The following is a 24,851-nucleotide window of genomic DNA, read 5'->3' as shown; positions in this document are numbered from 1 at the left end:
GTGGTCCTAGTTGTACTGCTAGTAAGGCTCTTGAAAGACCTTTCCAATTTATGGATGAATTGTGCTTTCGAGTAGAGGCTATTCCTTTTAGTAAAAGCATGGTTCCTATGGCTAAGCAGTTGTTGCAGAGTGGACAAAGGCAAGTAAAGACATCTCATATGAGGAAGATGCAACATGCCCAATGTCCACATGTGCTTGATGGAATTCATAAGGATGTGAGGCCATCTAGCTATAGCAATAAGTCCGCTTTGAGTCCATTAGACCAATGCAGCAAAATGAGGCAGTCTAAGAATATGGAAAGGAATATAAGATGGGTTTGGAGACCCAAAATTTCTAAATGTATGGTTGGCATGTTAGATGAAGGGCCAGTTAGTTTGCAGTAAAATGTTCTATTTCATTAGACCAAGAGGGCCATTTGTCTGTTTAGTGCGGATGTGTTTTACGAGGTTTGTTTTAGCGTTGTGCTAGATAGATTACCGGGAACCTGGGGGGAGCATTTTCTGCACTGGATCTTCTCGTGGCCAAATCCACAGGTGATATCTTTCCTTTGCGAGCACCTTATTTTGATGATGCATATGTCTGTGTACTTGTGAGGGATTTCTTTTGTTGGGGACCGACAATCAAGGCATGAAGTCCCAGGTTTAGGTTAGTATGTATGTGGGAGGTTTGAGCCATTGTTACCTCCTGCAAAGGCATTGTCAGGCATTGAAAGACTTGTTTTAGAAGGCAATCCTAGTGGCCGTGTTCTGCTGACTTGCTAGGCAACCGTTCTAGGAGTTTCTGTTAGTTGTGAGGCAGTTAGAAAAGCCTACTCGAACAAATATATTCAAAGAAGAAAATCTTGAATAGCGGAAGAATAAAAATATACAGAGGTGTCTAAAAATGGATTCTAACCCCTCTAAAAATAGAAAAGGAAAGAAAGAAAAATCATTGAGTGGTTATTCATCGCCTTGCAAAGGCCTGGTAGGTTCTTGGGGACAAGACGAGACCTAGGGCTGATGCCTTGTCTTCCTAGGGGTGGCATCTAGCTGACAAATAAAAATAAGAGAAGGTTGGAGCGAAAATAAAAGTGAGCGTTAAAAAAGAATTAAGTGTCGCCTTGCGAAGGCTTGGTAGATTCTTGGGTACCAAGACATGACTGAGGCCGATGCCCTATTCTCCTTGGGTCACTATGCTCAACTCCCTCCTTTTTATATGCCCGAATATGGAAAATAAAAGCCCAAAAGGACAATGTGCTAAGAGACAATACTTCTTCATCAGGCTATAAGAGTCCTTGCCTAGGAGGAGCTCCTGGTTGAGTTATCCTCAGTTAGGTAGGTAGTTCAAACCACCACTTCGGACGACCTCTTTGATAGTTCTTTTTAGCTTGGCCATGTTGGAGCAGTCGGTTAGTGGCTACCTTTAGGCTTTCTGTTAGATTATGCTAAAACTACTTCTTGTGGATTTCATGCCTTGGTTTTGATAGGGGGTAGGGTGAGAGCTATGATGTGTTTTGTCGAGTATTTTCTATATAAGCTTAATGCTCTTTGTGGTTGTGTTGATGTGCAGATTTGTTCGTGGGATTCGATGGGCTGAGTAGCCCTATCCCATGGTTGCCAATGATTGGTGGATTTTGGCCCCGAGAAAGTGCTTAAAATTTGCCAAAAAATCCGAATTTGAAGGGAAAATTAAACTCCGTCGAAGGTGGCAGAGGAAATCGGGTCGATTGTAAGCAACAAGCAACACAAGCTCCAAAACCGCTCTAAAGGCCCACCAAGTGACGGTTGTAAAATTTCCATAATTTCTCAGGATGGCAGGTGGATCTTCAAGAAATGCCTGGTAGTGGGGGACTTTGAGACGAACGCGTATGATTTTCTAGGTCGCAAATTGGAGGCCGAACGAAGAATTGGGAGTGCCCAAGGCCAAGACCAAGGAAGTCAAGTGTTAAAGAGGCTTAAGGGGGTAAGAGTGGGTGTGACCTTTGGGGCCCACCCCCCCAATTTTTGACGCAATGGGGGGGCAGGGCCATTTTTTCTCATGGCAAAGAAAAAAAGGCGATATGGCAGCAACAAACGGCGCAAAAGGGAGAGGGGGGGCTACAAGGCATCTCCCACCTCAATGTACCCCTGTGAACCGATCTTACCAGCAAGATACCGAAGATCTTTGCTCCCCATCGCCACTCTCGGCTTCAAAAATGGTGCACGGATGGTCTGCTGTGAACCTAGTCTTTCTCTCTCCTCCTCTCTTATGCAAGGGGCAGTTCCTACGTGTGAAGGGAGATAAAGCCTGGGTGGTGAATGCTTATCTGGCGTGGTACCAGATCGCTTCTGAGTCGACTTGGGGCTGGAGATGGATGATTAGAGATGGGCTAAGCATTAATGGTGGATTGTTTTGCTGTCCCAAATCCAGTTTTGGAAACCCGCAACCATAAAAAACCTGGTAATTCTATCTTATAAAGGAAAAATGCTTTTTTTAAAGGTTTGGTTGGCCAAATGATATTCATATTGGATGAAAATGGGTAGAAATGTTGTTTGCTATATGTTTGATGATTCTATATCAGAAAAATCAAAATACATAATGCCATAATGCTGAAAATAATTTTTTAAAACTCGAAAAACACTCATTTTACAAAGAAAATGGGGTTTTTTGTCATTTTGAGTTTGATAAAAATGATGCACGAGGGATGAAATGTGAAAAATGAGTGATTATCAATTGTCATAATCAGAAAATCAGTAAATTCTCTATTTTCTTGATAAATAAATATGAGAAAATAGCAAAAAAGAGAAAATTTAGGTTTTTTGCAACAAATAAATAAGAAAAAATATGATTAATGTGTGTGAATGTTTGGCAAGGTTGAGGCATGAGGTATAGCCTCAGCTCACCCTTGTGTGTATGTTTTAGTGCATTTTTATTGCTTTATACATTGAAAATGACAAAAAAATAAAACCCTACACCTATGCAATGATGCAATACATAAGCGATAAGGGAAAAAAAGGGTTGTGGAAGTATTTTTCTGTGGAGAAAGTGAAGTAAAGTTTGATCTTTTGGTTGTGCATGTCATATAGGATGATAAAAATTTAAGTATAAAGGGGCTAGTAGCACGATTAAGTTCGATGCTAGTCTCTACCAACGCAGCGACAATGAGTAGATTGAAAATCATTGAAGTGCTAATTTTTGCACTCCACTTTGCTTTTTTTTTTAAAGAATAAAATGTTTATGCACAATAGGCATACACCTTTGCGGTTGGCATGCCACATGTTATAATCTCCTAGATGCATAGCACCTATATGTTAAACATTCACCAAGGCTGAGAGTGTGAGGAAGTCCTTACTGTAGGATAGACGAGCGGTTCCTTGGAATAAGTTCAGTGAGGAAATAGCAACTCCTTGAATGTTTGATAAATCAAAGAGTGGAGTTTGTACGCTTGTTCTTTATGTTGAGGCAGTGCATCATCTTGGGGCCAATCCTCGAGATGTAGGAGAGCTGCAGTGAGGCCACGGTGTTTCAACCGAGAGGTTGCCTCTTGTGTATATGATACAAGGTATTATACCTATATGTTATAGGATCTCCCTCTGAGGAGTAGGGGAAGGAAAACGTTGGACTGTGTCTTATTACAAATGCAAAATCGATATTAGAGTTTAGTATAGTGTGTGCCTTAGATGCTCCTGGCCCCGCGAGGCCGTGTGGGATGTCTTGTGTGTCTTAAAGGTCTCGGCTAGTGCTAGAGAGCCAGTGTCGGTGGGCCCGTTTTAGGTCCTGATAGCAAACCACAAATGTTCCTACCACCCACATCTTCGATGCATGCCAGAGCATGCTATCTACAATGGTGAGTGCCATGGGACTAGCACTCGTCTAGGAGGGGGGTAATGTTAACCCTCAAATGAACAAGGTGGAAAATCCAAACAATGCCAAGGCAAAAGTGAAACGCAAGACGAAGGCATGCTAAGAAAAATATGGAAACACAAGAAGTGTAGAAAAGTCCTAAATCAAGGAGAAAGGTGCACAAGAAAAAGTACAAGTCAATACTTTTGTAAAAGAGCACAAGGTGCATCATGATTTATTTTAAGAGCGTCGGGCTCTCACCTGTGCAAATTGTAAAGGTAGATGGCAGTAGATAGGAAGCTAGGAAGATAGGAGGACAATGGGAAAAAGGGCCTAGGCCACGGCCGGCCATGTAAAAAAGGGAATAAGGGGATGACTGCCCAAAAGGGATTTAGGGTTTTGTATATAAAGTTGAAAAGTGAATGAGAAGCCCATTCTTGTGTGTGGCCAAAAGCAGCTCTTATGTTCTTCTTCTTCTTCTTCTTCTTCTTCTTCTTCTTCTTCTTCTTGCTCGATTGAGCTGGTGCTTGAGAGAGGAAGTATGAGAGTGTGAGGGAGTGAGTGTCTGAGGGTGAGGGACCATGGTGGAGAAGCTCTCCATCTTCTCCTCTCTTCTCTTCTCTTCTCTTCTCTTCTTGCGGCAATGGATCTTGGAGCGTGGAGCTTGAGAATGGAGCTTGCTTGAAGCTTGCACTTGGATTGTGGAGCCACTTGAGTGCTTGGGAGAGGAGGCAACTCGATCGGGCATGGAGGTAAGCTCACTACACTCATAGAGATGGATAGTGCATCGACTATGTGAGAGGTAGTCATTAGTGTTCAGCTTGGAACCCTTGAAACAATAAGAGGTCCATGGGTCTTAGCAGTTCAGCTTGAGCTCGCCCTCTATAGCCGTTGTCAAAGCCTTTTTCGATCCCTTATACGCACGTTGGCATTTCTCAATCCATTCGAATATGATTAGCAGCTTATATAGAGGTCTAGCAATCAATGTATAGTTCAACACAAACCGTCGATAATACCCTATATGGCCTAAGAAGCATTGAATGCCCTTGTAATTAGTTGGGGGTGGAAGATCGACAATGACCCTGACCTTCAAGAAATCTGTGGCAATGTCATTCTTTGATACCACATGTCCCAAGATGCATCCATGCTTCACCCAAAGCTGGCACTTCGAGGCATTGTTGTCTGCGGCGGCGACCACAGTGGATTAGGTGCATTATATTGCGGCACTGTTTGCATTTGGGAATAGGGGTAGGGAACTGTCCTTGGGACTGCATTTGGTGGGTATACCATTCCAGGCATGGGAGGAAGTCATTGACAACCTTGCTTCAACTTCGTTATACAATCTTGCACCTTCCACTGCACCTTGCAGATTGACTGGTCTTCTCAATTCTACGAACTTGTGAACTTCTGGTTGTAGGCCCCTGAGAAACACTCCTTTCTGGATACCTTCGTCCAAATGATGGTTAGTCCATCTCTTCAGGATGGATTCCATTCGCGAGACATAAGCTTCTACTCTTTCTCCAGAGGAATGACTTAGGTTCATGAACTCCTTTTGCATCCGCTCTTCAAAACCTTCACACTTGAATTTAGTGAGGAAGGCCAACTTCAGATCGTCCTAAGTGCCAAAAGTTCCTGCTGCTTGTCTCTCATACCACTAAAACGCCATGCCCTTGAAAGTAGCGGGGAATATTGTTAACCAATGCTCAGGGGTTTTGGCATTGTTAGCCACACATGCTACCATGAATTCTACTACATGAAGATCAGGGTCTTCATTGTACTCTTCCTTAAAAACTGGCAATGGGACTACATTTGTTGGCCTGTCATCAATATTTCCAGGATGAATCTGACTAGGAAGGGGACCTTGAGTTGCCATGGGGACTTCTGTAAAGAGTGCTTTTAGGGTGTCAAAGGAGGCTTCTGCTGCAAGCTCGTTCTTAGCTTTGATTTTTGCCTTCTCTCTTCTTACGTACCTCTGGACTCGTTCTAACGCTTGCCTCTTTATTGCGTCATTCATCAGGAGGTTGGCTGCAACCAGTTGGTCTGTACTTAATAGGATAGTATCAGAGAGGGCTTCAGTCTCTGAGGGATTCTCTGGCCATCATCTCTTCTACTTCCTTCTTTTCAACATCTCTGAATTCAGCTTTCAAACCACTACAGAAGGGAAGATATTCCATTTTGAAAGTATCAAAACTCATTCTTCTTAGGATCGTTGTTGTGTCATTATAATAATGCCAACTTCTGAGGGTTTCAACAATGTATGTTGTGAAAAACACTCTGTCTACCAACTTCTAGTGGGTTGCTAATTGGACAAACAGAAGATTATCAATGCACCAAGCATCCCACATATCTTGCTGTTGAGCATCCACGAACAAATTTCAACTCTTTTCCTTCTTGTTTTCGTGAACCTCTACAGACCATGACTCCTGAAGCTTCTTCACAATCTCCTACTTGATGATGTCTGGAAACTTCTCAATGAATGCCAAATCTTCCATGGGTGGTCATTCTCTCTGTTTCTGCTCTTCAATTTGTTCCCAAATAGTTTGCCACCAAGATGCAAGTTTCTGCTGCTTCAACAGGAAGAGGAAACAATCCACCACATAGAGCATGCATCATGATGGTGATATGTTTCCGCCATTGTGGGATGAACTTATTGTGGAAATTGGCTTTGATAATGAGAATCTCCAACTCTTCAATGGAAGAAGTAACTTTGCAAACTTCCATTGAATTCTCCTCTTCTTGCCATTTCCTTCATTTTCAGCCTCTTCTGATGCTTGTTGATGGCAAGTTTCCCCAGCTGCGCACCAAAAACATAGAGCACCAAGAGGAACACCAAGGAAAAGGGGATTCTACTGCAAGAAAATCTATCTTGTAACATCAACAAGCTTTCATTTCATTCTTTTGATCATCAAAACAAAGGAAACAACAAATCTTCACGCAGCATCATAGTAAATATCTTCCACGGATTTGATAGAATCAACCATAATCTTCAATATCTTCATAGAATCCATCAATAGAACAATGAACACAAAAGAATACACCATTTTTGAATGGAAATCAATCACATAATATTTATCTTCAATGTCTTCATAGTTCTCTCTCTCAATCTCTCATATACAGTTACACTGTTTTGATAGAATTGGCTATCTTTGGCTCTCTCTCTCTCTCTCTCTCTATCAATAGTACATCATCTCCTCACTAAATACTCTCATAATAACTCTCAATAATCCTTCTTAGGTCGTGGATGCACCTCCCAAGAGGTATGTCTGATATGAAGAGTCATCAGAGCCACTACAGTGTCTCTTCACAGCTCACTACTATCACTGTCACTCAATCTTCTCTTCAGTCTTCAACAGCTGCTTATTCCATTTGTTTTAGCTCTTTTGAACTTAGATTCATCCTTTCCAAAAGTTAGAAAAATTTCCCAAAGTCACACATACATTCTACAAAACACTTACAGAAGGTCTACAGAACAGTTATAGTACAGAGACAGAGCAGCTACAGTACAGTTACAGTACAAAGATAGAGCAGAGACAAAAGCTCTACAGAAGGTCTACAGAGGGTTACATAAGATCATCATAAACCTCATAACTCATACTCAAACCATTCCATACTATCAAAGACTATTCAATAGGCTTCCAAAAGATCTCAATCTTCATCAATCATCAATCCATGCTTCATACAGAAGAAAATAAAACAAAACACAAGCTATACAGAAGGTATACAGAACCAATCAGAACCTCAACAGAACATCATAGAGCTTCATATCTCCACTGAGAATCATCATGAACTTCCAAAAAATAATCAATATCATCCAAAACACTCTCAAATACTTCCTTTAACAACCATACATCACTCTAAATCCATAAAAAATCAATCATTCAGACCTCAAAAACAACAAAAATCAGTCAAAAATTCAGTCTTTTTCCACTCTCAACAAAGTAGCATGAACCATTCCTCTTTCCATTCTGGTTTGCATTGTGGACTCTTCCTTTTTTTCTCATATGAGGGTCACTACAATAGATTTTTGTCTTCCTCTTCTTGTTGAACCTTTATTTTGGCCATAAAATTGACATTGTTGAGAAGGTTAGTTTAGCTTGGGAAATTGTTTTTTATAGTAGCTTGGCTCATTACATTAGAAAACCTTTGAGTACCATTACTTTAGGTTTGATGGAACAAAGGTGCCAATCGCATTAGCCTTGGATTTCTTTCTTGCAAAGGTTAGTTTAGCTTGGGAAATTGTTTTTTATAGTAGCTTGGCTCATTACATTAGAAAACCTTTGAGTACCATTACTTTAGGTTTGATGGAACAAAGGTGCCAATCGCATTAGCCTTGGATTTCTTTCTTGCATTAAATTTTGTTGTCCTTGTGCTCTTTTTGCGAAGGTATGGGAACCTTCATTAGGTGATTCTTGACCCCCCAATATATTTAGTTCCATGATTTTACTTATAGGCTAAGACGTTTAGCTTTTATCAAAGCATCTTGAAGATATGTGGGTTGCATAGCTTTTATCAAAACATCTTGAAGATATGTGGGTTGCATAGCTTCCAATTGAGTGTCCAAGGGAGGAGTTAAGCCTTGGCAAAACTTGGCCACCGACTATTGAGCGATATCCATGGGTGGGGTGTACTTCTTGAGAGTTATAATCCGAGAGTAGTACACATCCAAACTCAAACCTAATTGATGGAGTTAGAAGAACTCATTCATCTTCAAGGTGGGATAGGAGGGCAAAAGATACCTTCAATGCACAACTTTCTTTATTAGCTCAATTAGCAACAATATCTAAGACGCTAGTATCTTGACACCACTACCTCCACCACATATGTATTTCCCCTATAATTTCAACTTAGCTAACATGCCCTACTTAGGGGTGCTATCCTTGCAACTCAAAAATAAACCTCCATGTATTTGATCCAAATTTTAGTGTCTTTCTCTATATTCTTATCCTTTTCATCAAACTTGGGGGGTTTTATTTATTTAAGAAGAGATTTCTTCTTGTGTAATGCAATACGATTAATGTAAGCTAGAATGTCATGGTTTACAACATGCAAAGAACTAGTTTAGCACATGTTACTAAGATTCTATATAAACCTTCTCATGTTTCAATGTAACATTTTAAAGAGTTATTGACCTTGCAAAGGAAGGAACATCTCTTATTTTTTTCCAATAGCCAAGAGGCATTACATCATGAGATAAGGATCCTATTATAAAGATTCGCCCATAAAATCAAACATATCAATGGCGTGGTAAAATGGAGGTTCAACAAAAAATTCTAGGAGCCTATATTGGGAAGAAAGGTCTGGATAACCTTCTTTACAATAGTTTGGGCAGGTGAGAGTGGCCCAGAATAGTGACTCTATCAGATGGGATCCTTAGTTACTTCATCATAAATATAATGATTTAGATGAATTCGTTGTTCTCCCATGAAGAGAATAGGATTAACCCTAGATTCCTCAAAAATGAATATTTTAACAACTTTTAGGTTTATTATCCACTATATTCGACTAAGGTTGATTCAAATATAGGGAAAACAATTGGCATTGATGAAGTAATGCATGCCATTTTGCATCCAATGCCTTTCGCAATGTAATGGAGAAGGATCATAGAGTCGATTTAATATATGCATAAATTTATCCCTCCATTCAAAATCTAAAAAGTGTATGGATGAAATAAACATAGCTCGGAATACAAGGAAACGCTTCCAAACTTTATTATTATGGTATAATGCATTAGTAGAAAAATGAAACATAAAGAACTTCTTCCCAGTTGGTTCTTATCTAATTTTAATAATTTGCAAACAATATACAGGTTCACATCTAAATTTTTCTTTTGACTTTGATACGAAGTTTATATGGTAGGATCAAAAGGATCACATGACCGTGTTAGGGTTGAATGAACCTACTACTATCTCTTCCATATCCATTGCCCCACTAGCCCATCACAATCACATTCCTATCTTACGACCATCATTGGTGCATTCTCTTCATTATCAACCTCGTCGTCTGATTCCTCACTATGCAGAGCCCCACTAGCCCATTACAATCACATTCCTATCTTACGACCACCATTGGTGCATTCTCTTCATTATCAACCTCGTCGTCTGATTCCTCACTATGCAGAGCCCACATTTAGTCAATGTACCCACTCCATAGCCCATGTGTATCACTTCTATACATCTTGACCTAGAAGATGTGGTAATGTTATAGTCGGCACTACACATGAGATAATGAAGTCATTCCCATGTGGCCGCCCCAATAAGCTCACCTCATCAACATGAAGTCGCCACCACTGGTAACAATACTAGCTTTGCATTTGGCTAGTAGCATGAAGTGTTACATAGTGCTTGTTAAACACTATGTGCATGCACCTAAAAATTCCCATAAATAGTGAACAAAGATCTAAATTTACTCACTAACTTCTCTCACTTTGAGGTATATGTGTATTGTGTGTGTGTGTGTGTGTGTGTGTGTGTGTGTGTGTGTGTGTGTGTGTGTGTGTGTGTGTGTGTGTGTGTGTGTGTGTGTGTGTGTGTGTGTGTGTGTGTGTGTGTGTGTGTGTGTGTGTGTGTGTGTGTGTGTGTGTGTGTGTGTGTGTGTGTGTGTGTGTGTGTGTGTGTGTGTGTGTGTGTGTGTGTGTGTGTGTGTGTGTGTGTGTGTGTGTGTGTGTGTGTGTGTGTGTGTGTGTGTGTGTGTGTGTGTGTAATACTTATGTCTTCCAACTTACACATCTATTCCCTTATTCCATTAATTGGCTACATAATAGATATACATGTATATATCTGCTTATAACCCCCTCACTATCATGCTAATGAGTTACATACTACTAATGATATTTTTAATTTATGTGTATAAATAAATTCATATTTGCTAACCCCCACATCTAACTAATTTTAAATCCAATAACTGTCCCCTCCACCACTTCCAACAAAAACCTTGCAAGACTTCTCATTGTCCAAGTTGTGCTCTCACCACATTCTATCTGCTGCTTCGATTTGCAACTATCTAGCTACTTGAGAAAAACAATTTACTCAACATGGACATCAATAAGGTGAAATAGTTATAGGGGTTGACAATAATAACACCTAGGTAACGTCTTTGACACTTGTAACATGCATTAGAAGTCACAGTTCTCACCTACTTCTTTTGTATGGATATATGTACCAGACTTTACCTCTATTCTTATTATGATATATATTTGTTGAGTCTACGAATGCTATAAATTTTTGCAATTTTTTAAATATTAAAATTTTTTGAATTTGCGAAAATCTATTTCCAGTATGATTGGAAGAATTGTTAAAGCTCTGTGAAGTAGTAATGTGGATCTTCCTTCCCTCTCAACCCTTAATTTTTTCATATTCAAAGTAATAGCTTGTTTTTGATTATATGTTAATGCTCTTTGGTAAGACACTCATTTGGGAGAGTGCAATTTGTAGCTCTTCCTTGTAATTTGTAAACTGGCTAATTAGTGAATATTCATTTTTGTAGTCAATTGCATGGCATCCATAGCTCCTTACTATGGGATATCTTGGCCCATTGCCACCCCCTTCTACTTTGGTACAATATATACTTTGTTGCATCAACTCTACTGAGTTGCATCATACTATTATAGACAAATACATGACCGCTTCTACAAGTTCTTCTTGATATATCTGCATATATATAGCTAGCTAAAGATCTACCACATAGCCCTCTCCATTGTCAAAAATGTGATAGCAATGTTGAAGATCTTAGGTTGAGAACATGGAAACCATCATCAAAGAAGATGGACAAAACGATAGTCAATGGAAGGAATCATCCAAAGGTATCATCATCCGCAATCTTTTCTCCCATATAAATATAACGTTCATGGAAGAAAATCCCAAACTTAGAAAGGTTGTGAAAGTGGCCATCCCCTCCTTGGTAGTTGACCCTACCTTAAGGAAAGCTTTTATTCTCTTTGAATTCTCTAAATCAGAGGCTCAATTTTTAAATGCCATAGAGTGAGACTCCCGAGTGGGTGAAAGGCTATGACCAAGGATTGTATGTTGATGTCTTCATTTGTCTTCAAATTTATAGTACCTATCCTTGTGGAAATGTGGCTTTTACTATTGGGAGAAGAAAATGTTTCTAATGTGTCAAAGTATTATGCAAGCTTGGCACATGAAGGGACGTCCTCCATGTCTAGGACTATAATTATAACCAAAAAATGCAGCTCTCCCCGTTGTATATGTGTATCCCCCAAGTCCACCAAACCCAATGAAGGAAGGCATGACTCCAAACTTCTACATGGAGTATTCAACTATCTAAGGCCCTTCATCAAATGTTGTTATGATCTAGCTTGATACAAGTCTGAATGCAAAAACAACTCAATACTATGGTTTGGTCATGCTATTTGGTTTATCATGCACAACATCCACACAGTATTTCTAGCAAAATCTCTTAGAGGCTCCATGATATTATTCTTCAAATGGCTTGCCACTAAGACACATGATGCAATTTAAGCAACCCTACTATTTTCATGCTTTTGTGAAATCATTTTGATTGTAGCAAAGAACCTTATGATTAATAACAGTTCTCATAGTATCCTTAGGAACAAGGTTAAGAGGTGAGACTCATTGAAAGGTGCTTCTCCTTCAACAACAAATCTTCTAATGTAGTAAATAATTTCTCCTTACAAAGGAGCTCTCAAACCTCCTCCCATGGAAGCCGATGGCCACAAGGCCACTATAGGACCAAAAAGTTTGGGTCAAGAATGAGAGGGAAGGAATGGTGGGATGCGAGTAGAAACTATGGACTGAAGAGGGTTGAGAGAGAGAAGGACACAAGAGATTTATGTGGGTACAAAACGAATGGCCCCCTTATTCCTTGCTATCTTCACTTATATATGACTGTATAGTGTGTATAAGGGGGGTCCACTTAGCTATTGGCCATTGACCTTTATCTCCAACAAAATCCCACTTAAAGGCCAATGTGCCTTTGTGGGGGTATATGAGGAAAGTGAAAATACTATCCAATGCCCATCAACACTCTATAGTATGCAAAGATCTTAGAAGGTAAACTCTTCACGACAAAATGTGCTTTGTCTTTGCATGAAAGATAAGGTTTCGTGCCAACAAACTGAATGGCCTCTCACTATCACAATGCAATGTAGGTATCCCTCTTGCAATGCCTAAGTCTCCCACTAGATGAGTAAGCCATATAACTTCTTTGCAAACGTTAGTGGCTACAACATACTTTGCCTCAGTGGTAGATAAAGCTGCATATGGTTGCAATTGAGAGATCCAAGAGACTATACCACTTGTGAAGTTAAAGACAAAACATGTAGTAGACCTCCTAGAATCTACACTGAAGCATTTACATATCCAAGAATAGATGCATTCTTTCTTTTGAAGCATATGCACATAGACTTATTATTCAAGTATCTCATGATACTCTTTATTGCCTCCCAATGCTTCTTACCAATGCTTGCCATATACTTTAACTACTCCCACCTACAAAGTTAATGTCTAGACGGGTAATAACCATGGCGTACATCAAGCCACCAACTACGGATGCATAAGGAACTTTGGCCATTTCACCAACCTCTCCATAGCCAAGAAAATCACACTTTTTACACTTAATATTAAGCTTACTTTGCTTGTCCCTAGGTATATGCATAAATGTCTCAAAGCCAAAAGCACATAAGTGATCTTTAGTAGATCTCTTGCTAGACCATAACTCCTTTGGTGTATTTCCAATAGCTTGTTAAGAGGCCTATTGATCAAATTCACTATTGTATTTATAGCTTTAGTCCAAAATCCATTAGTGAGACTATAATTAGAGAGCATACTATGGACCCTTTCTTGAATGGTCTTATTCATCTTCTCAACCACACCATTTTGAGCAGGATTTACAAATGTAGAGGCGAGAGCTCATGCTCAACCGCCAAGACCCACGGACCGCTTATTGTTCAAGTGTTTCAAGCGAGCACTAATGGCTACCTCTCACATAGCCAACGCACTATCCCTCTCTACAAGTATAGTGAGCTTACCTTAATCCCCGATTGAGTTGCTTCCTCTCTCAAGCACTCTGATAGCTCCATGATTCATGATGCACACTCAAGCATCCTCAAGCCTCTTCCTTCAAGCTCCATCCTCCATAGCCACGTGCAAGATGAGAGAAGAGATGATAAAAAGAAGAAGAGAGGAGATGGTGGAGGGCTTCACCTCCAAGATCCCTCACCCTCACACACTCACTCACTCCCTCACTCACTCTCGCTCCCTCCCTCAAGCACTCACAAGCAAGCAAGAGAAGAGAAGAAGAGAAGAAGAAGAGTCCCCTTTGCCACACACCAAAGAATGAGCTCTAATTCACTTTTTGAACCTTATATACAAAACCCTAAATCCCTTTTCGGCAGTCATCCCCTTATCCCCTTTTTTTACATGGACAGGCCCTTTTTCCCATTGTCCTCCTCTCTTCCTAACTTAGTGCCACCGCCCATTCATGGTTACAAATTTTAGATGAGGGAGCCTCACGCTCTTTTATAGAGGTTTTGGCTACACCTTTATATTTAAATGTGCACCTTCTTGCTTTTGGCTTCTTGCAGCTTCCATGGTTGTGTCTTGTACTCCTAGTGGTTGTTCCCATGATTTTAGATTTCTTCCAGACCCACTCTCTTGTAGGTCACCTTTTCCTTTTTTTCCACCTTGCATTTTTCCTCTTGATGCCTCATTTTCCACTTTCTTCGATTTGTAATAAACATTACCCCCCTCCTAGTTGAGTGCTAGTCCCATGGCACTACTGAGTGGTCAGTCGGACGGTGTTGGTGGGGTAGCCAGGTGGCTTTTTGAGTTTGTATACGAGCCTTGGTGGAAGGTGTATTGGAGAGATTTATGGTTCTAGAAGGCCCTTGAGTTTGGAATGAGCCCTGGTGTTGGAGGGATTTATGGTTTCGGGAAGGCCCTTGAGTTTGGAATGAGCCTTGGTGTTGGAGGGATTTATGGTTCTGAAAGGCCCTTGAGTTGGATATGAGCCATGGTGTTGGAGGGATTCATGGTTCTGAAAGGCCCTTTGAGTTTGTATATGAGCCCTGGTGGAAGGTGTGTTGGAGGGATTTATGGTACTGGAATGGAACATCGAGTTGGACGAATCCCTTTGCTAACCCTCCATGATTGCCTTCTCTTGGATTGTTCCAAGTGAGCTTCTTCATTCAGTTTTTGACTTGGATTGTTGCATCCACCCCTTGCTTTGTTGTGCCTACATGGTGACATGTCGCATATGATGGGGAGTGCATTGCATGGATGATTGGGCCTTTAGAACTAGTGGTTAGGGCCTTTGTTTGTACTTAGAAAGAAAAGAAGGTGCACTACCTGGGGGTATTTCTACCTTACCATGGAGTGCATGGTGCCTGTGCTTGTGGAACTGGGAGATGGGTCTAACTTTGGGCAAGCCCTCGATGGTGTCCCACACTTGATGACCCAGTTTTTGCACAGGGAAGGTGCGGTGCATGGGGCTTAGGGTGACAAGTCTAACCATAGGCAAGAATTACCTTCCTAGGTATGTCTTCCCTTGATGTGCCCTAAGGAAGTGTCATGGGGAATCCAAAGGGCTGGGGGGTTATGGTTGACTGAGGCCACCAGACACACCTAACTTGAGGACTCCTAGGTGCAGTGACTGTGTGATCGATGCACAGCTTGCAGTGTCTTTTTTTTTGCCCAAGGTACATAGTCGTGGCATAAGTTAGTCTTCATCATCAGAGTAAGATGGAGAAGGGGGCTTAATAGATTTATTAAGAAAGTGGTGGCTTTGGAGATACCCCTTGAGGTTTAGGTGGACTTGAAGGGTGGTGGTGGAGAGGAATGGATGATTGCAACGGGTGAAGCAAATATCATTTATGTCCTCTAGAAGGGCTAAGAAAAATGAAGGTAATAGAGTTGCCTGCATCATTAGTCAAGCCATTGTGCAACTATCTATAGCGTTAAGATCAAAATGTAGTACTGGAAGGCCGCCCTCCTGTGGGGCGGGGTCTTGCCTAAGGAGTATCCTAAGCAGTCTGAGGTAATTACAAGTAGTAATAAAGGCAGGGTCAAGGCTTGAATAGAATTCGTTAGTGAATTGGATTAGGGTACCATACAAGTTCTCTGATGTGTAGACGAGAGCCTCTTCATATGTAGTACAATGAGGATTATAGATTATATGGAAGTCGTAGTAGCCATGGACACTGGAGTCAAAATCCACTCCTACCCTTCCAGGGTAAGGCATAAGGGTTGGGTCATTCCACTTGAAGGGTTGGGTGTTGCAAAAGGCCATCCAAGTGTCTAGGTTGGAGTTGCAGACCCTTCTTCTCCGTTTAGGTTGACATTTGTAGCAGGCCACAGACCTTGGCACTTCAAAAACCTTATTCTGCCAAAATTCAATATCTTTAGTGGCCCATAAGGTGGGATTCTGCTCTCTCTCGTCTAGCCATTTCTATCTGAGCTTGCTTCCGTTGTTAATCACCTTCTCCACCACCTTGATGGGTAAGACCCTATGTAAGGTGGTGGGGAATTGGAAGTTAAAGTCAAAGGGGCTCCTGGATGTTTCTTGCCTCTCCTAGATTATGAGGTCAGTGTGGAAGCTCGCTAGGGCATCATCCTCTCATGGTGGGATAGGTGCCTCGGGTGCCCTCACTCTCTTGGCATTCCATTTTCTCCCTGTCTCCTCCACCATTTGTTTTCTTCTTTTTTTCAGTGCCATCTTTCTTTCTGCGGAGGTGTCTCCGTGTTGCTGCTCTTCATGCCACGGGGAAGGATGCGGTGGATAAGCTCTTCTTTGTGTGGTCCCATTCCAAAGTTTGCATCCACCTCCCTCTCCTGGCTTGGCTCCTATTGCTCTTCTTTGATGAGCACGTCCACTTCCTACGAGGTTAGGCCTACCAATAGGAGATAATGGCATTGCTCTTCCAAGCTTGGGCCACTCCACTAGGTTGTGGCAACATCTGCAATCTTGCTTTCAGTGCTCTACAAGCCATTCCCAGTTTCTTTTTCATTGCCTCTTTGGACTCTCCCTCCTCTGTCTAGGTGACGTCCAATAGGGTATCCAAGAAGGCACGTTGTTGGGTTTGGAAGCTCATTTGGGTGGCTTTCGCTCTGCTTTCAGCAAGTTTTTTTTTAAAAACTTGAGCAAGATGGTGTGCCAAGGCGTTGACTCTTTTCTTGTTCTACTTAGCCCATTCTTTGCCCTCTTATTCATCTCTTCCAAGCCCTAACCTTGCCTTTGTGACAGGGCCACTATCATCGGCTCCTGCCTTTTCCATTTTTGTACAAGTTTCTCTTTCTCTTCTGTTAGGCTCCCAATCTCCTTTTCTAGTGTCGCTTGTTCTTCCCTTTGTCTATGCATTCCTCACTCTGCTTCTTCCCTCTCTTTTTTCCGTTTATGTTGCTCATGTGCTCTCTCTGCTTCCAGCGGTGCATCGAGCTCTTTCATACCCTCTTGGAGTTTTCTCATCCGTGTTTTGAGCTCCACCTACTGTAGAACTAGGAGTTTGTACTCCCTTTTCATTCTGACTAGCTCTTGGTTCTCTTCTTCCAGTCTTTTTCACCACTATTCTTCTTCATCTTCCTTGGCCCTCAGCTTTGCTTTTAGCACGTAGATTTATTTTTATTGCAAGGCCACTTGGCGAGTCTTTTCTAGCTGGAAGGCATTTGACATTTCCCTTTCCGTTTCCAGCTTTGCCACTACTGGTCTCTTCTCCTTCTTTGCCCTTTCAATTGAACGTAAGGCTCCCTGACATGCTCCTCCTGGTCAATGGGGCTCCGCGGTAGTAGTACCTGTTCTTGGTCGCTTGGGCCCCTGTTGACTAGTCTTTTCATTCCTATTGTTGGGGTTCTTGCACTAGAGGTGCACATTGGGGTATGTGCCTTATCAACCAAGAACTGCACCCATGCCATGAGGTTGCTGGCATCCACTATGGTTGGAGTGCTTGGCATTGCCGCAATGAACATTGGATGCAGGTCAAATTCCTGCCAATGGATGAGGGGGTTCAATTGACTCTTTTCCCTTTGTAGGAGGTCTGGCAGTTTCTGAGTTATAGACAGGCGAAAAAGGGGGAGCAAAAGAGGCCCTGGTGAACCTTCATAAGTGAACAGATGTAAGCTTTGTTGCCCAAAAGTATCCAGTATTAACCATGGTCGGGGTATTCGGCAAGAGGGCAGGTGGGGTCAGGTGGAGTGCGGCCTTGCTCTTTCCTTCTGGGACGGGTGGAGGTAAGTCTTCTGATGCTTTGGCCATTGGTTCCCGACCTGTCTTGCCTAGGCTAGCTCATTGCTACTAGTTCCTCCTGCCTATACTGGTGCTCTATGGACATGTGCACAACTTGTGCCAAGTCCTCCTCTTCTTTTCTTCTCAACTCCTCCTCCTGTTTGGCGGCTTTTCTCCTCCTCTCTTCCTTGGCTCTTTTTGATTCAACCTTGGCTTTTAGTAGGTTTGCTTCCTCCTTTCTCTTCCTCTCTTCCTCTTCTTCTTCTCTGTCATCTTCTTTTTAGGAATCTTTGCCTTCCTCTTGTTGGATTGAGCTTGTTGCTCTCCCTCTTCTTCACTAACCGTCCTCTCACTCAGTTGATTGTTCTTTATCATGACGAGGAGGTGACCTATTAGGCGTTTCATTTGATCCCTCTTCTCCGTCTTGCGTCTCTTTTATTGCCTCTTGAATAAGGGTGGTCAAGACTCCTCCATACCCTATGAATGAGGCCTTGGCTGAGGGCTTCTTCCTATCGGTTTCCTTCGATGCTGGGGATTCTCCACTTGCCAGTGTGCTTCCACAAGCTAGTGTCCTGGCTGATTGATCTATGGTTTTCATGACGTAGCTATTCGAATTCACTTCATATAGCGAATGAGCCGCCACGCTCTCTAACACGGGCACACTAATCCTATGCATGAGTGAATTGTATCTTTGGCTGGAGAAGAGGGAGTGGATCACCTTGGCTTGCAACCTGACCTCTACATTGGGAATGTCTTGGATTCTTATGCCATCATTCGTCAAGACATTCTCCTTCCTCATCCCTAGTATGGCATAGACATCTCTTCTATGCCTCTTCTCCACCTTTGGTTCCAATCCCAATGCCTTTTCTACTAAGGTCCTGCTGAGCGGGACTTGCACCTACTTGATTCCTTCTCTGCTTTTGCCAAGGACACTGTCCCACTCTCCTTATTGCGGTCATATGTCTTTAGGAATTCCACATACTTAGTGTGGTCAGTCTGAGCTTTTTGGTGCACGTGGCAAGGTTGCACTAGTCCATGATCCTCTCGTGATGACCTCCTCACTCGTCACTACCCCTTTGATGTTGTGGATGCTCCTAAACTAGAGCTAGCTGTACGCGCGGTTCTCAGAGGAGAGGCCGTACTTTGCTCTTTCCTCTTCCATGAAGAGTAGGCAATGGGCTCGGTCTTGCTGCGACATCTTCAGCTCCTATCATAAGCCATGGCTTGTCATTAGTGCTTTTCCAAACAATCACTTGCTGGAAGAGAAAACTTCATGCTTGGCAGATTAAAATGTTTTTAGTACAGAATTAGACTTTTTCCTCCAAGTAGTCTGTTGATTTCAAATTTTATTGACATTTCCTCAATTACAAGTTGTTTCATCCTACCCTTGAGGTCCCTCATGTTTGCTTTTCCTTTATTGTTTTCCTTATGTGTTTGGTTTGATTCACCTTACGTCCTCCTCCCCTCTACATTGAGAAGAATCCTTCCTAGGATTAAGGGTTTAGATGATGAAAGGCTTGCGGCACATAATCTTAGTGTTTTACTGTCACATGAGCCAAGCATAAAAATTCGGATTTTATTCTAGAGTAGCATAACTGTCCATGTCTAAAGGGCGTATGCCCACATATGTAATATAAGTGAGGGCATTAAGCAAGAAGTCACCGGAGTCCACTCAGCTAGCGATGTGTAGCTCTTCCTCAGTGAGGATGCAATCTAAATAAGGATGTCCCTTAATGTGTTCTTCTAGGGGTCTGTTACGAATGGTAGTCAACACCCTATAGAAAGTTGGGGCTACATATGTTGGGTCATGATTTGGCATCCTTCTAGTTCCCATTGCAATGGAAGAGTGTACCATTTTCACAAGAAGGAGGATATGTGGTCGGCAAGCTGTTGCAACTGTGCAATTTCTTGGTTTGTGGTCATAATTGCAGTTTTGTTATACGACATAATGAGACGCTATTTGATTGCTTGTTCCTTGGATATCTCAGTTGGAATTAACTCCTTAGGTGCTTCAGAAGCCTTAACAAATGCGAATTCCGACTCCTCCTACAAGCAAGGGAGTGTTTGTACTTCCGTTGCTAGAGGTTCTTCCAAGAGACCTAATTCTAGTTGATCGTAGCTTTTAGCCAATGTCATGAAAGTAGCGGCCAAGCATCTTAGGCAAGCAACCAAGTCATCCCTAGTATTTTTAGCTAAGTCCGTGACCAAGGTTAGAATTGATCGCCGCTCATAAGAGGGTCTAAGCCTAGCAAGTGGTTGAGGTTTGACATCACTACAGAGTTTAGTAGCTAATGTTTGCTACTTCGTTTGCTCCTGAGGTTGTAGTATGGCCTTATGTTCAATGTGTTTGGTTGTAGCTATAGTTGACACACTACTAGGTGTTTCTGAGGTTCGAGGGGCACGACCGAGACTAGATTTGGGCGGTTTGTTAGTAGCAGGCTTTGGTTTCGGGCAATAGATTGGTTTAGGCCCTGCTGAGCTAGGATTGGGAGGTTCTATGGACTTAGCAGCCTGATTCTCTTGTGCTTTGAGTGTCTCTGGTGTGATGTTTCGTGTGGTCAAGCTTGAGGATCTCGTTTGAGTAGGGCCTTTGCTTGTGTTGGCTTTAGGTAGCCAAATCCAGGTGTTACCCGCATAGTAGCCTTGTGCTTGCAATAAGGTCTTGGGGACCCATCACAACTTTGACCATATGTCGATGTTTATAGTTCTTTCTTGGCTTCCTAGGTTTCAAGTGTGGGTCATTATCCTTGTGAGGCCATGGGTTTCTATTCCTAGGTTGTGGTCCTCGCTATTTAGGTACCTATTTGAACGGGGGTTTCTTGGTGTCAATGTTGGGTTCAGCATTGAGGTTGGGCAGGTCATGATGAGTCATGGCTGCCCTTCTTAGACTTTACGGTGAGGTTTCTTATCGGTGGCCTTGCAGACTTGGAAGGAGTCACGCTACCCTTGCTGAAAGATGTAACTATCCGAACGTTGCTATGGCTAGGTGGATACGTTGCGACTCATAGTCGACAGCACAATGAGCTTGCTTCTTAAAGGTTCGTCCTAACAGTGATTTGGTGCCTGCATCTTTAGTGTTGGGCAAGACATAGAAGATCATCAGCATGCTTTCAGACTTGATAGAAACTGCAACCTAGCACTTGCCCAAAAGTATGTAGGGTCGGCCTCCATAAGGACTGAGCTTAGCATTAGTAGGCTACAACTGCGGTTGGCAGTTTGGGTCCAATGGTCATGGGTTAAGACATTAAAATTAGCTTCCTCATCGATCAATGCCTTGATGATGCATGTGTGCGTGGTAGTGACCATCATGCTTAGGTAGGCTCGTTCTATGGCTTCCTCATCCTCATCGTCCATCTCAGTGATAGTGGCTACTCATACTTGGACAGGGGGTGTTAGCATTGGAGGCTCATGCAATGGGTGAGTGGGAGGGAAGTACTTCTTTATGCGGCTACCGTTAAAGAAGCCTATGCCCTCACCTTCTAGGGTTTTGAGCTTTATGTTGCCAGTTTGGCTAATGGTTCAAACCCTAAAAGGTCCCAGCCCCCAAAACATGCTTGTCAAACCAGCACTTGCATCTTACCTTCTCGCATATTAGCACATGGGTGGCTAGAAGCTGGGGTTTCCGATAAGCATTCGAGCTCAAAGGGTTGACACTAGTAGCTGGGTTCTTTTGAATAATGGGGCATATTCAATCTCCACCTCAATATGCAGCTCCTTCTTTCCTGTATGCATTTTACTATTAATAGAAACATGGAGCCTACTTGGTTGTCACAAGAGGTAAAGTGGAGATGCACAGAGAGGCACACAAAGGTGCCAAGGGAAAGGAGGGTGTAAGTAATTCACTCTATTAGTGAAGGTTGCATAAACACAGAAGAGGTCACAATAGAGCCATGAGAGAGTATAGATATGGGGGGAAATGGCTCGGAGGGTAGGGATGTCCAAGACTTTTCGTATTTTAGACATTTCTATTTTACCTCTGAAAAACATGAAATTTGAACAATTGGTTTGTTTTTTTACCAAAAGCTAGAATATAAAAAATCCCCAAAAATATCTTGAAATGAACTTTCGAAATTTCATTTTCCTTGTTCTCGATTAAAAAATCAATTACCTCGTATCTACTAATCATTTTGCATTGAAAACGAAGCACCACAGTCCCGTAACTAACTCCTTTTTTAATATTAAATTTGGTTGAAAAAGACTTCTTGAATGAGGAGAGAGAAGGAATCTGAGTATATCGTTGTAGATAATATAAAAAAGGCAAAATGAGATTGCAAAAGTGGAGAGAGAATAGGATTATTTTATTGTTCTTCTCTCCTCTTTTCCTTGTTTTAAGGAGGAGAGAGGGGGGGACTAAAAGGCCCATTTGTGAGTTCATTTTTTTTCCTAATGGGACAGAAGGTTTAGACACTTTGCATTGTAGCTCCTCAATTGTCATTTGTTGTGATACGACACTTTTCTTAGAATGATGCAACTCACCCTCACAATTAGCAAGTTTCAAAGCTAAGAGGGTCATCTAAGATAGGGCAAAATTATGCTCCTATGTAAGTGAGGCTTGAACATCCTTTGCAACAACTAGTTTATCTGTCAATAGATAGACAAATACCATCTTTATGGACATCCAATAGGGTCATAGCATCAGTCATCTATTTATGAATGTCACTTAAGACGACTCTTTTTAATGCTAAGTCCTCCAAATATTTACTTAGTTGAGTTGTTAAGGAATCCACCTTATCTTGTAAGAAGGTGTAGACTCCTATATACACAACTTGGAGAGAAGAAGTCTTTGTTGTTTCTAAAGTTTCCTAGACATTGGAGACCACCTATGAGAGCATTGGTCTAAACAATACTATTTATAAGGATGATAGAGTTTGAGAATCAAGTTGCTCTTCCCTTTGTGCTATAAGTAAGCTGGTATAGGAAAGAAATGAAGGAAGGAACCGATAGAAACAGAAGGCGCAATAGCATGTATAGGAGAAGGATCAAGAATAGGAGCAAGACGGTTTGTGTATGAAAATGCTTACGAATCTTCCTGGAGAAGAGATACTAGCCAATGACACCCCTGAACTGGTAATGACTTTGTGGGATACCAAGGGAGTAGACGTCCCCTTTTGAAGAAGAGCGATGATCTCCTCAATTGATAAGAGATAGTTACCACTAGGCACATGGGAAGCAGCAAGGGGTAAAAACAATGCATCATTGACATTGGCAAAACATAAGCAGAAACGACGGCCATACATCAAGCTTGAATGTTTTTTGTAAGATTCCAGAAAGAAATAACAAAGCCGGGCATCCATAGTTGCAAATGTGAGGGCAATAAAGTGAGAAAGATAGTTCGACAAATCTAATCAGCTCTTCCAGTAGCAGCAAAAAATAATTGTGAACCGCTAATGGGACATGCTGAACCACTATCGTTGGGGGAGACTCCATTTAGACTACTCAAAAAAATCCACGCACACACACACACACACACACACACACACACACACACATAAATTAGAAAGAGAAGGAAAATTCCTATAAAAATAATATAAAAACCATTACTAAAAGAAAATTGAGAAAAAGACCAAGATGGATAAGATTAGACTAGACAACCCCCAAATAGTCTACATTCCATATAAAGATTTTGACATGATCTATGCACACGTGAGGCCAATAGCTTCGTGATATGTAAACAAACAGTCACCCTGAAACCCCAATATAGTTAAGGACAAAAATAAAATAAAAGATCAATCTACTACTATCCTGATATTAACCAAACCAATATAAATGGCAAGAAACTCACAACTTGACCACTAAAACTGATAACCAGAGTAGATAGGGATTGATAATACCAAACCTAATTGATAACCCCATCCTTGTAAGCATATTTTGTCAGCCTATGGTGTGTGTAGTGATTAGGTGAAGGCTGCATAGATTTCTTTTATGAGTTGAATAATTGTGTGGCAATTTATTGTAATTTATCTCATTAATGCGTAGTGAATCAAATTTCGTAACCCAATCCCACTTAGACTTTGGCTCAATAAGGGCCTCTAAAGTACATTTCATTTTTACAATTACATGATCTTTGGCACAAACCATATGCATGCGTGATGGTGGGGATTTATTTTTATTATGATTTAATGTCTATATAGCACTTATGCACTTATATATGTGAACAACAAGAGTTCATTTTAATTTACAAAAACTACATGGACTTTGGTGCACTAAACTTGTATAACGACGGGGGTTTATTTTACAAATTAATGATTGGGATTATTTTAATGACAAGTTATGAAGTGCATTGTATTCATTTTGTGATGCAACAATCCGGTTGATTTTATTTACAATTTAATTATGTCTTATGGTGCATGTGGAGGACGAAAAAGAAAAATAACCTGGTGATGTGTGGGACACCTGCAAAATCTAATGGCACAATACTGAAAGGGACATGACTCCTCAACTCCTACGTTATCCAAAAAATCTACCAAAAAATAAATAGGTATGCAACAAGTAAGTAGTCAACCTCTCGTAAAATAATAAAAGTAAAAATTACCTAACATAAATGCCTAAAATAAAAAACGATGTGGGAGCATATTTATGATTGTGTGTGAAAGTTTTTTTTTCCTTTGTAATTTGTCTTAATTTATTTTTAATTTTATTAGGATTTTGTTGTTTTTTTTAAATTTTTTGGTTTAAAACATAAATTAAATAAACAAAAAAAGAAATAAAAATGATGTTTATTTGTCTCACTATTCTCTTTTCTTGGAGGTGCATGTCGATTAATGTGTGTTTGTGCTTATTTTTAGTTGGTCTTTGTTTTATTTATTTGTTTCTTTAAAATGTGGAAATAAAGGAAACAAAGAAATTATAAATAAATT

Source organism: Lygodium microphyllum, chromosome 14 (assembly GCF_053477565.2).
Source record: "Lygodium microphyllum isolate KBCC chromosome 14, Lygodium_microphyllum_v1.1.10, whole genome shotgun sequence".
NCBI classification, from domain to species: domain Eukaryota; kingdom Viridiplantae; phylum Streptophyta; class Polypodiopsida; order Schizaeales; family Lygodiaceae; genus Lygodium; species Lygodium microphyllum.
Note: the sequence above shows the minus strand (reverse complement) of the source record.